Consider the following 12,938-nt stretch of genomic DNA (forward strand, 5'->3'; position numbering starts at 1 on the left):
ATCCTGAGAAACTACATAACTCTTTTTTTTTCTTTTTTAACAAATTTAACAAAAAAAATAATTTGGAAATTTTTGAATTAACCTTTGAAAACTTTCTGTACACACAGCTATCACTCGATATAGAGAATTCTAACAAATTTATTAATTTATTATTTTATTTATTTATTTTTTGGGAGTGACAACAATAACACATTATAAAAAAAATAAGAAAAAATCAATTATACAATAAAAAACATATTTTAATGTCTTCTTCTTCTTCTTCTTCTTCTTCTTCTTCTTCTTCTTCTTCTTCTTCTTCTTCTTCTTCTTCTTCAAGCTATTAATGTTTCAGGAATGTCTCTTTTATTAAATCATCTGTCCCAAGGGTGTCCCAACAATGCAGACTTGTAGATGTCATTTCTTACTTCACCTTCATTAGTGTAAAAGATTAGCTATCCACAGGCACTGGCATTGTTGATGTCCTCTTCAGTTCACCTTGTGGACCTAGCACCCGTCTGAAATGACAGCTTTTACAACAAGATGCCAGGCTTAATTTCACACATTAATTACATTATCTGTATCCTGAAATAGAAAACTGCAGGTCATTTCCTGAAAATATCATATGCACACATATTGCTTTTGTTGTTGTTGTTTTTTCAAAAGTACAATTCTTTAAACCACATGTTCACATCCAAACCCTACAGTACAAGTTGACTATAGTAACTACTCAATGGCTTTGTGGTGGCAATCAATTTCAGCAAAACTCGTGGGGATGGGGAATCGCTTCAATTGCATGTTACTGTGAGAGATTATGAAGACTGGAAGACTAAGCAACCCAAATAAACCTGCTGCTACAAGAGAAAAGAGAAAGGGCTGGAATATATTTTTATTTCTGAAGAGAGGTTGAGAAAAATACTGTTTCCACACATCATATACGCCAGCATTCAAAATGCTTTAATAAAATATACTTGCAACATTTTCATTCATGTGTTTAGTTTGCTTAAAACAAAGTAGTTTAATAATTATTAAAACAACACTATTTGTTCTGAGTTCCTGAGATAGTCATAGACAGGCTTCGGCAAGGACACAGACACCATGTTTAAGATTCCAACAAAGCTTGAAAAATCTTGCCACCTACTGATATTAACTAAACACTGCATTCACCTAAACAAATATTATTCTAATTAAAATAGAACAAAACTCGTAATCGTTCTGGCATTTTTCAAATCTCTTTATCGGTTATAGCTAACTCCATCATGAGACATACAGTACAGCTTATGCAACCCTGATACACAAAACTGCAGCTAATTTTGAAGTGTCAGAGACCATTGGTTGGCTTGTTATCGGTCCACGCAGCTCCTCTAAATCTCAAAACTATGATATATCAATGAAGACTTTGAGACATGGGTTTGCATATTCAAATACCAGTACAATTGGTCCTATCTCACTGTGCCCTAACTGAAAATGGGTATCCTTTGTTTCGAGATGCATATTAGTAGTCCGTATCAGTTACCCTACTTTGCACATTAACCCAGCATGTAGTCAGGATTACACAGGGACGTACTGACCAGGTAAAAGGTTAAGAAGCATCAACATTCAAAATAGAAGCCAACTTCCTCTATATTTGGTCTTCCTTTGTGCTAGATGGCAGGGCAAGAGAGATCTGCCAATCAGAATCATCCCTTTTCCGTGTTCTAAAAGACCTAGTAGTCACAGCAACAAGGCAATTCTAAACTGGTATCTAAGCAGCACTCTAAGAGGGGCTTAATAGGATTGACGGAAAACATCAACCGAGCAGTTTCCTGTTTTAGCTACGGTATGTAATAAGCACCCCAGAGCTATGCGTACAAGAATTCTATCTGTATTGCTGTTTTTATTTACACATTTTCTAAATGAGTGTAGATAAGGCTTTATACTCACAAAACATTTTTAGTTGCTCATTCTGAGTCTGGACCTATTGCTAATAGAGCACATATACTTTAAAGCTGCTGATTCATTTCACAGGCCCAATGTTCCACATCAAAGTGAAGACTTTGTTTATTAGGAACAATGGTGCTGTCACACTCTTGAGGTTTGCTCATCTCTCCAAACTCGGATGTCTGCTACCCAGATCCCATCAGAAGTATCATCTCTGGATTATTAAATCAGCAGATGCCACTAACTTTTAGGAGAAAGAATATGCTGTTTGCATTTTATTATCTTCTACAGTTGCCAGGAAAATTTAGTACTCATCCCAATGTACACAATTCTGGCTACAGGATGTACAGGACATCAAAGGACTCTACTGTGTACTTTAAAACAGCAAAATGAAAAGCATCGATTGGCAATTAGAAATGTTACATATTTGTATTAAATGTTAAAAACAGTTTAGTTTTTAACAATTTATGGAAGTTAGAACCTGGCCCTTGATATTAAATTTTGCTTCCCAAACCCTCTTAAACATTTGTATCTTGTAATGTGTTTAAACCTGTCTTTAGTCCTTCATGAGCCCAAAAATAAAGATTCCTTGTTGTCTTGAAGTGTTTTAAAAGACATCCTTTTATTTAAAAAAAAAAAAAAAGACAAATCTGAAGACATATTTTTGATCATGCATTGTTAAAAGCAAAGTTCATGTGCTGTAATATAAGTGGTTGTGATCATAATGTGTTTTGCAGTCCCATTCTCATAACGTTTGTAATGCATCAGTCATGGAGATCTAAAAGATGTTGTAAAATAAGTACTTGTTTTTTTTTTTTTTTTTTTTTTGCAGTACAATGTTATTAAACATGCATTTTCTTATCTGTGCAGTTGTTAATCTTAAATGATGATATTCTACAATTCAGCAACTGACTACAACAAACATTGTTTAATTTGCAGTGGTTTATATTTGCGATGAATTCAGTGCCCCCCTCCTGAGTCCTAAGCAGAAATCCAGCCCAGCCCAGTGTGATCTGAACCTATTGAGATCTGATTGCTGTGCAACTCAAATGGTCTCAGTCTAGTCATAAACCTACCACACCTGGCAACCTAAGTTGTTCAAAGGGCTCATGGATAAATGTGGCATTAAAACAAAGTTATCCTATCATTTCTGAGACAGTATCGAACAAGTTTGCAGGAGTAGTCTGTCTGGGTGCTTGTCTGTACCAATGAAAATCCCTCACCTATCATGAGTATTAAGGGTTTCACCTCAGTAAAAAGAAAACTGCATCGCCAAAAAGATAGATGGCAAACCAGCTTCAGCTAACCAGTACACAGTTATAATAATTTTGTCATCGTATTTGATGCTTCAAAAATATTTATAGTTACCACATCAATCAATAACCAATGATTTTTAACAGCATTTATGTTGAGATTTAAGACCTTTTCAGTGACTTATACCTTGACATAAACATTAGGTAAAACATGTATTACAGTAGTAGACAAACACCTTCACATTATCCCATGTAATGAGAACCTGCTTTGAATTGAATTAATGAACCCTAAGTTAGTTGAAACAGGAGAGAGAAAGAAAGAGGTTCATTAAACTGCTGGTTCTTGAGAACTGTAGCAATAAGAAGGATGATATTAAGCATGACATATTACTGTTAAAGGAAAAAAAAAACACAGTATTGTCTTGTTAATATAGGATTGCTGGGTCACTTCTTATTACAATGATTTTATACCTTCAAATAATGTTAATAATTACATTAGATAATTACAATCTTGAGTGTGTTTTTGACTATAAAAAATGTGGGAAAAGGATTGTATTACTAATAATTCAAAGCTTAGAACAATGAGTTTCCAGTGGGCTGTGGTCAGCTGGGACAGAACATGTTATTTTTAACATTTGTGTTTTGGTGTCATTGCCCTTTAAAAGACTGGCTGATGAAACCGTTTGTGTGTGTGTGTGTGTGTGTGTGTGTGGATTATATAACCTGAAGATGAAATACAGCTATTCCATTGCAAGTAACAGTATTCCAACTGCAGTTATTTATTTCTTTATGCTTATTTTTTTAGTAGTGATGCTGTGAGATTCTGCGTCTGCCACTGTCCTGTCATTATGGATTGGGAGCCTTAAAAACCCAATTTCCAAATAGGTGGGTGTTTTTTTTGTTTTTGTTTTCTTACTGAATATGAATAAAATATTCCAAGTTCCTAGTTATTTGTTTTATAGGTAATTGGACAAAATCCCAACTACTGCATACATGGAAATCATTCTCATCATTTACCAGCTCTAGATAAGTCTTATGGCTCCACATTGGCAATAAAATAAAAATGGCATATTGAAAAGTGGTAAAGTTTTTATAATTCTGTTATTCATCTGATTTCACAGCCTCAACAAAAGTCAGCTTTGTTTGAGGCAGATGCCAAATCCTAGGAATCCTTGAGCATTTTTAAAAATCACTATCATAGACAAAGAGAAAGAGAGGTGATACCTTTTACTGGACTAACTAAAGAATAATTAAGAACTTGGTTGGCATGTGTTTTTCAATATATGGAAAAATATATCAAAATGAGGCTGGCCAAAACATTGTTTAAGAATATTATATTACATCATGTAGTAAACTATAGTAAACTGTAGTATTTTTCAAATGGGAGCGTTTTGTTGTTGTTGTAGTTGTTTTTTTAAATGTTTGCATTAAATCATTATTTCATTATGCTGAGTTTAAAGACCATTTTTCATTTTCTTTTCTGATACTGGAATTACAACAAACTAAACCCAATGTGCACTATATATTTTAATGTATAACTAAAGTGTTGTGGATACAGCAGTGTTTAAAATAGTATCCCTTTGTCGGTCTAGCCCAGACAATGACCTTTAAAACCCTACTAAATATTTAGTTTTGGCAAAATGTCATCTCTGGCTGCCATGCTGGAGTGAGTAGCAAGCTTGAATACTGCTGAAACACCAGTCAATTCTTAAACACTTATTAAGCTAACTTACAGACACTGACACCGTTCTTAAGATGTAAGCGTTCTTTCTCATGCTGTCAAGGAACTGGTTACCACCTGCTGGGTGAAAAAAGGGCACGGGGAGCATGTAGCTCAATCACCTTCAACTCATTTCACTCAGACTTTTTAAAGGACACACTGTATATCCTCCCACGTCACAAGACTTGCAAAATCTGATTTTGTGTCAGGTCAGTTAATCCCCACCCTTCTCTTTAACCCTTCCCTAGAAGAGAACAGTACACAATATAATAATAAAAGCTGATGCATTACGTTTATTGTCGCTATAGTATCTACTTTTAGTGCTATAAAAGATTGTTAAATAACATTATTATTATTATTATTATTATTATTATATTATTATTATTATTATTATTATTATTATTATTATTACAGTAGTATTTTCTTAAGGGGTGAAAAACACTGTTTACATACACAAATGATGACCACTGTGACAGACTCCAAGTAAACTGATTAGAAGGTAAGATCTGATTACTGGACTTGCCTTTGTGTTTTCTGTAATGAATATTAAGGTATTTGAACACTGGGTTAATCCCTTAATCCTTAGAAAATTTAGACACATGAAAGGAGGTCATTTAACTTCTTCTCATTAATGATCTGCCTTGAACATGCTGTGATGGTGAAGATTAGATTCATTAAAACACTATATTGTCTGGACAGACCTGGCTGTGTCATGGATACCAAGTCATTACACAAGGATAGCGATATGCTTGTGCTGAGGTTAAATCCCACCCCCCACTGTTCAGATCAACTGAACTGAAAGTCATTTAACCTTTAAAGACAGCTGTCTTTCTTTTCCAAAACACAGTTTATTTCAGGGACCAAACAATAAAATTATAATATATTTATTGTATTTATTTATTTATTCATTTATAGTTGGTGCTCCTTAAAAACAGATTTGGTAGGTATTTATTTACTTTTATTATTATTTTATTTTATTTTATTATTTTTAACATTATTTAGAGCAAAACCGATTTCTTTAAAGAGAAAATGCTCAGATTAATTCAATAATTAATTTGTGGAAAACTGAATAATTTTCTGACAATAGGCAGCTTAATTATACATATAAGGGAAAAAAATGAATAAGAAGATTTAGCTCCAAATACTTGCTAATTTTTTAATTAATAAAGTCTTAGCTGAATCTGAAAGGCTTCTTAAATCTCCACAGGCTATCTGAAGTGGAGGGCTTGGGAAGGAGAATAAATGTACACTTCTTTAACATTCTATATTAATTACATCAAGACATAATCAACAATGTCAAAATCAATGACTAGCCCCGTTTTTAAGGAAATACAACTGATGGGCTTTTACTGGTAAATAAGTATTTGGAAGGGAACAAAAAGTGGTATTAAATTAAAAGGCGTTTTTCAGATAAGTAAGAATGAATATTGAAGAGGCTAAAACTTTGCTTATCTGGGCTAATTTCACTAGAAATGATTGCTGCTTGATTATCTAGGAAAGCCACAGAAGCATTTGACAAGCGTTGACTAAAGGATCAGTATTGGATGGTGTAAGATAAAGACCAGACGATATGAATAAAGATGTCTCTGACCCACACCTGGTTTGGCTGCATGTTCTGTCAAAAATGTTCTGCCCGTTTCACCCTATTGAATGAAATCTGCAAGTTTGAACGGCAGTGGTTAAGGAGCCTCTTTAAAGCGTTGACTGCGAGACTACTTTTTCTCTCTCTTTTCAGCGTTGAATGAACTACATTAAAAAGTGTAGAACACAAATACAAATCATAATTTTTTGGGGGGTGTGTGAATCTCCCTGGGATGAGTTCAGTGTATCTCAGTCTCTTGGCTATGCATGAAAATGAACCTGAACTGTGACTTATAAGCAATGCACTGTGGACAAAACAGGCTAGACTGAATCAAATAAATATGGAAACTCAGCCACCTTCTAATCCTAGTATATGGTCCCCATAGACTATAAGAAGATGCAAAGGCTTGGCCGGCTGTCACAGTTGCAGTTGCGGGCTATAGACAGGGCTTCTCTTCAGACTTCCCACACACAGATAAACCTGAACATAGGATTCACTAGAAAACATATAATGTATACCACTGTTTGTCCACATTAGCTTTGGAAAACCACAGTATTTATACAGTACAGGGACCCTCTGGCAAAAGAAGTCAGTGACAATAAAATGAGAAGCAAAATAAAACAGTTTAAAGCTTCTATAATTAAATCAGGTGGAAACAGACACCTCATTACGAGGTCTTATCACAACCACTGGCTGCAGAGAGGAGGTGGCGGTTCCAGTCAAAAGGTTTTGATACAAAGGACATATGTGCAGTATGAGAATGGCAGTAGACTCAGTAGGATGAAAAGTGAAATTTGTCACGAAGGAGGTGGGCCCAGAGTGGATCTCCTTATGGTGAGTAGCAAACAGCAGAGAATACAAATTAAAATAATATTAGACAGCCAGAGAGCAAGAGAGAGATAAGGCTTAATGAGAAGAGCCTAGAAGACGGAGAGAACATGGGAATTACAGCAGGAAGGGTATGGCCGATAGACTCAAGTAAGAGTTGGAATTAATTTCAAAGCAAGCTAGGGAAACAATTTCTATTCCATCTCTTTGCAACAAAAAATACAGGCTTTGTCTGACCTAATATGATTGTGCATAAACAATGAAAAGGGCCCCTGATCAAATCTTTCTTAGGTCTTTAGCAGTAAAACAGATGAGAAGATTTATCAAACAGGGGATTGCTGGTCATCTTTGTGGGTTTGCACATGAATCCCATTACATTAATGCTATTTTGCAGTAATGTAATGGATTTGTGCACTCTAACAGAAAATGGCTTTTAAACTACCTGCAATTAGGAAGAGTTAGAAATCATAGCTATAGCAACATAATGGGAAATGGCTAAGGTTTTTAAATGAATCTGTTCAAGTTAGAAAACCAATGTATACAAACTTTTATGCTGATTTATTGTTTCTTGGGTAAACATGAATCAAATACTGAACAGAATATTATTATATTGTTGTTGTTGTTGTTTTTTTTTTTAATCCCTAAGCTAAATTTCCCATATGTAGTTATATGAGTTTTGTGGAGAAAAGAGTAAACAGATGACAATACACATACACAGCTTTAAATGTATTCATTTTTTTTTTGTATTCATTTATGTAGGCTTTGTTTGTTTGCTTATTGACAAAAAATATATATGTAAACCAACGGAGTCCATGTTTTCATTGAATCAACTACTACTATAATTTACTAATAATGATTTAAAAAAATAAATACACTTTACAGTTCAAAATTAAATAGGGCATATATGCTTCAAGAAATCAAGGTGAGGTACCCATGGTGACTGACAATTTTAAAACACTGGAGGCTATATTTAAAACACTGGAGGCTATTTTTAAAACAATGGAATTTATATTTTCAGTGTTTAGTCCAGTCTTTAATTAACTCCTTTTTTTTTTTTTTTTGAATGGGTGGAAAAAAAACACCTGTTAATATAACAAAGCTGGAAACAGCTAGGGACTATAATACAAAGCCTTCCATCACCCTCAAGGTGTTTGTTTCTTATTTGGTATCATTAATATGATTTTTTCTGTGTTGAAAAAATAGGAATTAATTAAGACTGGAGAATAACGCTTTGACAATAAGGCCCTGGGTCTTTTATTAACTTTTTTATAAATTCTACAACTTCAACTAGTAATACTATTGCTAACAACAACAACAACAACAACAACAACAATACAATAATAATAATAATAATAATAATAATAATAATAATAATAATAATAATAATCCATTTAAAAGTATTGAGCATGGAATTGAAATATTACCAGCAGCAGAAGCAGTGTTCCTTTCTCAGCACTACCCCTTCCTTGCTTGAATAGGCCTGTTAATCTCACAGAAAGTGAATTACAACCTGCGGTTGAGAAAGGGCATGTCTAAGGAGATGATTGTATTAAGTGAAACTGAGAATAGAGGTGTTGGATAGACCTTGGGGACCTATTGAATCCTTAACATTAGGTGACCTGTACTTTCTACATGACCTTAATATAGCAAGCTAGTTGTAGGTGATTTTGTAATCCGAGGCCATGTTGCTGTGTGTAATGTAAAACCCCTATTCCTAAATTCATTGGTACTCATATGTATTCTGCAAAAACAAATCCATTTGCTCTATGAAAGGTCAAACGGTCATAAGAACATATACTTTATAGAAAGTTTTTTTTTATATATATATATATATATATATATATATATATATATATATATATATATATATAAATATATCCTTGAATTGGCATGAAGTTTATAAACAGTCCATTTAAACGTGATGCCAGACAAAAAGAGCTTGAGCCAATATGAACCCTTTATTACTTTATAATAACAAGCCAAAGGACAGACAGAAAAATCTGCAATATGAAGTAATCTCTCACATTATAAAAATGAAACATAATCTGGTCAATTATACTGTATACTTTAAAAAGTATTTTTCAGCAATAATATAGTAGATCAAATGTTGCTGGGAGGTCTGCAGTATAAGAGATATAGTATATATAGTGGTATCCATTGTACTTTCCTGATTTCTTTGCTTTCAAAGACCATTGCAGAGAGCCTGTTAATCCGTGACACGTCATTCACACAGTCCAACACTAAATAAAGTCTTACCTTCCACGACCATGTCTTAATGTTTTCTACTGATGTGTGCGGGTTAATCTTTTTTTCTCAAAAAAAAAAAATGTCATTCTTCCTTGAGCGGTAGCCAATGGCTTTGGGAATTTGGAAGATTACATCATTCAGAAGCCCACAATACCTAATGCACCAGATATAACTTCAGCTTCTGAGATCATAGAAATAACATTCCAGTTCAAACTGTCAGAAGAGGGGTGAAATTAGTTATGATATTGTGCATCACTATTGTAACAATAGATACAGAGAGAAAGAACTAAATCTGCCATTGTGTCACCATTTTATTTTCTTTATAGAATATATCTCCTCTTTGTGTAAAATTAACTAATATGAAAATGAGACCATTCAATTGGAATAATGAAGTGCATTGTAATATTTTTAGTTTTTCTTTTTGTCTTTAATTCATGAGTTGTGCTGTTTTTAAAAGGGTTGTCATGCAAAAAAGACATAAGAGAATATCAGAGTCAGGTGTAGACTATTAGAAACGCAATAAATACGTTTAAGGATTCATTTGTAAAACAAGCATGTTGAGGAACTGCAAATAGAACAAGGTATTTTCTTTTTAGAAACTAAATAAATAAAAATAGAAAAATAGTTTCTAATTCTTCTGTATGCTGTCTTTGTTGATATACCTTGGACAGGGGCCAGTATCATGGCCATGCTACCACTGCTGGTTTTGAAAATAATGTGTTTTGTTACAGAGTTGAACCCCATATCCACATTGGCTGAGAATGGCTCTTTGAGTCTATAAAGCTCCGGAGCAGCACAATATTCCATTCATTTTATTCATAAAAATATTCAAAACCTCAAAAGATGAAGTAATTGACTTACAGGAATGACAGTCAAGCCCACTAAATTTAATCTTATCCTCTCAAGTACAACGTATCGTGCTTACAAATTATCACCCTGCCACAGATAGGCTTGGTTTCTTCACCTAATCCAGATGGAAATGAGAGCCTCTGTTATTGTATTATCTGACTTTACCATCAGCATTAATCCAGCTTACCTCACTTAATGATACCACTTGTGGCACTATGAACTCAACAGAGAAGTCAATAAGCTACTTCTATTAAAATGTAAATTTGTCCTACAGAGAAAATAAAGTGACACAAAAGTAGGAGAATTCGACCATATGCACTGTATTAGCTACTTGCCGCAGTGAGCTGATACAGGTATAATAACTGATGCTGTGATAATTATTTGAGTTGCCCATCTACCACAGAACAGCAGAAGCTGCTCCAACAAGCCAGGCTATTTAATTTCTGAAGAGATTTATATGTTTTTGTTGTCAGGAAATGAACAAATGGTTATCAATGTAAAGGTGGATATCTTGAATCTTCCTGCCAGGTTTTCCTTACTGATATTATTTGCTCCATATAACACAGGAAATGTTTTGTGTGTGTGTGTGTGTGTGTGTGTGTGTGTGTGTGTGTGTGCAGTACCTTTTCACATCTTTTACTATATGTGTGTCAAACAATAAAATGCCGCAGACATATGAAGTAAGAGCAGCTCTGGTCCACTACAGCAGATTGGATTTTTAGTATTACTTTTTCAATTTCAATTTCATTTTTTTTTTTTTTTTTTTTTTACAAGGATGACACTTAACTCTTTTGAATCTGTATTGTCTCAATGAAATATAAAAAAGAAACCTCAGTGGTAATTTGAATTTATACCAACATGTATAAAAAGTGTGAACTATTTTTACAGGGCAGGTAAGGTATGGGCATACTGCATTATCATTAATATTGAGGGGACAGCTTGCACCGTGCTTGGCATGTTCAGCTATTTAACCTGTCCAAAACCTCTGTTGGTCAGCGGTGTTGTTCTAAAACTGAAGGTACCCGAACACCACTAGAAAAAAAAAAAAAATCTATATATCTATCTATCTATCTATCTATCTATCTATCTATCTATGTATATATATATATATATATATATATATATATATATATATATATATATATATATATATATTAAACATATATCTTATACAAGAATTATTATACAAATGAATTATACTTGTATACTGGACTTCTAGTAACACATATATAGGTAATGCAATTTTCTAATTTTGGCCATGATGCCAAAAATTTTGACATAGTGAACATTTTTAAAAACTGGAGTCTTCCATTTGTAAAAGACATGAGCTAAACATGTTGATCTATGGCATGCCAAACTTCAAGCAGAATGTGACAATGACATCATCAAACAAGTGCTTCTTGATTATTTCCATATGCTGCATTGCCCCGATGTATGGTTTTAACATTGATATTTTTAAACACGTTTATAGACTTTTAATACAGTACACACAAGTGAGCAATTTTTTCAATAGGCTCATCCAGTTGATATTTAACGTACCGGTTATTACAGAAAACATGCGCTCAGACTGAAACCTCTAAGTAGAGTAAACAACCCTCCCCACCCAACAAGGGGAACAGAACTTTAAAACTAGCAGGAAAAAAACATGCTCAATAAGATGACAAAAAATACTGCATGGGGTAATGTGTGAGGAAAGAGAATTGAATGCCCACCTTTGGGGTGGGATGGTTGGATACACCCCTTGAGCTTATGTAGCACCCCATCGCTGGGGCAGGCATTACATTCTCAATATCCCAATTCATTATTCTCTTTATAATGAATATAGTATTGTTCAAATGAGTGTAAATACTGGGATTGCTTGTGTTTCTACACTACAGGTAGTCAAGGAGTCTGATACAAACCTTCCAATTGGCATCTTTATTCTACACACACACAACACATACATAAAGCCAATCACTGCTTTATGAATTACTTATTAAAAATGGATGCATTTCGGGTAGCAATGATAACTTAAAAAATTCTTGTTTTAAATTCCAACCAAGTGCATTCAAATATCGTTACTCATGTCTGCATAATATGAAATCATGTTTTCCATTATGTTGTTATGAGACACACAGTACTAGTAACTTGTTCCCTTTTTATATAGTTAATTGGTATTTTTAATTAAGTATGAAAAAAAGCCACAGTTGAAACATCTCTCTTTTTTTGAAGCTGTTACAAATGACTGATGAATCCATAAACGCTTCTATCTTTGACAAACATGTTTTTAATAAGCACTTCCACGTGTTATAAGCAGCAATTAAAATGAGCACCAGCAAGGACAACATACAATTTGAAAGCTCTTTATTTTTCTTTTTGAAAATATATACTGTGCCAATTCAACTGTATACATAGCATAACCTCTAAAGAGTAACATCTGTCTTTAGCCAAGTCATTCCATGAAGTTAATGGCAGTATGACTTGTGATCACATTGGCAACCACTGCAGCATAGCAGCAAGATGCTTTATCACTAAATAATACATTTTGTAATAGGTTACTGTATAAATTGTTTGTAAAGGTTCA

The sequence above is a fragment of the Polyodon spathula genome, chromosome 11 (genome assembly GCF_017654505.1).
Source record: "Polyodon spathula isolate WHYD16114869_AA chromosome 11, ASM1765450v1, whole genome shotgun sequence".
Classification (NCBI taxonomy): domain Eukaryota; kingdom Metazoa; phylum Chordata; class Actinopteri; order Acipenseriformes; family Polyodontidae; genus Polyodon; species Polyodon spathula.